This window comes from Echinops telfairi, unplaced genomic scaffold (assembly GCF_000313985.2).
Source record: "Echinops telfairi isolate 266 unplaced genomic scaffold, ASM31398v2 ScPeMD7_9;HRSCAF=40, whole genome shotgun sequence".
NCBI lineage: Eukaryota > Metazoa > Chordata > Mammalia > Afrosoricida > Tenrecidae > Echinops > Echinops telfairi.
The window spans coordinates 40,497,631-40,500,041 of NW_022103906.1; the positions used below are offsets into that span (position 1 = coordinate 40,497,631).

General features: G+C 50.4%; 1 protein-coding gene across 2 annotated transcripts in view; it reads left to right on the top strand.

Moving 5' to 3' along the window:
• Nucleotides 1-738: 738 nt before the first annotated feature.
• Nucleotides 739-2,411, top strand: part of FUT10 (fucosyltransferase 10) — a 117,365-nt gene continuing 115,692 nt past the window's right edge. The window contains exon 1 of one of the 2 annotated variants that reach the window (XM_045286883.1): nucleotides 739-782. The gene's annotated coding sequence lies outside the window, so the exon portion shown is untranslated. The remainder of the gene's footprint in view (nucleotides 783-2,411) is intronic. The other variant, XM_004696201.2, reaches the window with a different exon arrangement.

A 2,411-nucleotide genomic window follows, 5' to 3' on the forward strand; every position in this document is an offset into this window, starting at 1 on the left:
CCAAGTAACTAAGTGCGCGTCAGCCCGGCTTGAATACAAGTTGGGAAAGAGACTGTTTCCTGTGCCTGTTTTGGAAGAGGGCCCAAGGAACCTTCCCGGGAACTTTCGAGCAGGCTTGCCCCCTCCCGCGGACCAGGGAGGGTTTGGCGGCTCTCCCTGGAACTCGGTCCCCCAGCTGCCGCGCAGGCGGCACGCTCCGGAAAACCTGGATGGAGGATCGCTAGGCCTGGGCGCGCTCCCAGCCTTCCCGGCCAGCTCGCTGTCCCCGCCACTTCCAGACGGCCTTCCCGGTCTTCCCGCCGCTCCGGCGGGGCGCCCGCGGCCAGCCGGGACCCGCCCGGCGATGAGGTGAGTGCTCCCCTGGGCTCCTCTCTGGGTGGCGTCCTTGCCGGCTGGACGCCCAGAAACCAGAAGAGACCGTTCCCAGTGCCCGCGAAGCCGGGGGCCCGGGGCCGTCCCCGGGGGGCGCAGGAGGGCGGGCGCGGACAAAGATGCCACCCCAAGGCCCTTTGGGGAGCACGGGAGCCTGCTGAACCCGGCTTTCCAGAGACTCGGCCCGCGATGGAGTCTGTCCGTCTGCTGAAAACAACAACCCAACACAAAACAACAACCCCTGGAGGGGCCAAGTGGCGGCCCGAGCAGCAGAGGACTCCGGTTCCTCCCGGGCCGCTGCGCTCTGCCCGACCGGGCGCTGCCCGCGTGGATCCGCCGCCGCCCTCGGGCCCTGAGGCCCTTCCTTCCTGGCCGCCCGCGTGGCCCGCGGCTCACTTGTTGCTAGAGTGGTGAGTTGCAAGTCGCAGCCATTCTGCCTTTCCTGCTGCAAAGGGCTGTGTGTGTGTCCTGGGAGAAGAGGCGGGGATTCTAGAAGAACCCCCAGGACAGCAGGCTCCCCTGAGCCGCGCGAAAGCCACTTGCGTAGTTCTGTGACCAGTTACCACTTGGTGGAAGAGAAAAAGCAAATTGTTGTGATTTTAAGACACGTGAGGGCACGTCCTGGTGATTCTTTTATACACGGCAAATGCACCGGCCAATTGCTGGTTTGGCTGCGCGGAGCATCCTGCGTGACCTGGGTTCTGAATGGGACCACCAGGCAGAGTATGGAATACTCCGCTCTAGATCCGTCAATAAACACAAGTAAACTGGTGCTTACCTTGTAGACTGGGGACCCGCCAACCCTGCCAGGGACTGTGAATTTGAATAAAGGTTCCATTCTCTTGGAAGGTGCTATGTCTAGCCCTATAACGCCTGGATTTTTAATTTCAGGGAAAAAAATTTGTTTTTATTCTTTACTTTCATAGTTATCACTATATATTAATTTATACATTTAATTAAATGTTACGAAAACGTCGCGCTCGGCGTTATAGGGCTGGAAGCAGAATGTTTGAAGTGGTGAGAAAAACAAGTGAAATTCTTCACCTTGGGTTAAGTGTTTGCCTTATTGGGCTCTGTGGCACTGATAACACATGCACTGTGATTGGGCCCAGTTTTTGATCAAGGAAATTGGTCTTCAGAACCAAATTTCCCTTATATACACCTCTTTCAAGAGAAGACCGCGCCCCCCGCCCCTCCCTTGCAGAATTTAATGACGAATCTTAGGCTTGCTAGTTAGTAGTGGTGTCATTCTACCACTCGGACATGGTCACCAGTGATGGACTCGCCTGTTTTTCTGTTTTAAGTGGAGGCTCAACATCTCCATTAAATACGCAGTCGGAATATTGGCATACTAAATTGGAGCGCCTTCCAAGCTTCCGGTTTAGAAGTTTGCCCTCCCCTGCCTCCAGTCCAGAGGCCGGGTCGAGGCATCAAATGATCTTTTAAGGTCTGCTCTACTTTTGAAATTCTGTGCTTTTAATAACTCTATTTTCTAGTTTGCTGCTAGATGGCAGTGTTTAACAGTGGATTACACACACACACACCCTAAGCTCGACCTCTTACTATTGCTCATCTTATATCCTTTCTTCAGCAAGAGAAGAAAGTAGTACATTTCTCTTAAAATTTTTATTTATTTAATTAATTAAATTTTTTGGAAAGTAGTACATTTCTTTTTTTAAAATATTATTTATTTATTTGAAAGTAGTACATTTCAGCTTTATCTCACACACGAAAATTTTGGGAAAAAAACAATAGGGAATAAAAAGAACCTGGTTTCAGATAACAATAATGTTACTTCTATGTCTGTATTCACACATCCCTCATACATACCTCGATGCTTTCTAAATTCGGAATGGGAAGGATTGAGTTTAGCAAGAAATGCAATACTTAATTCAATTATGGCACTCGACAGCAGACATCTTTTTTTCTAATCATTTTATTAGGGGCTAATACAACTGTTATCACAATCCATACATACATCAATTGTGTAAAGTGCATTTGTACATTCATTGCCCTCATTCTCAAAACATTTCCTCTCC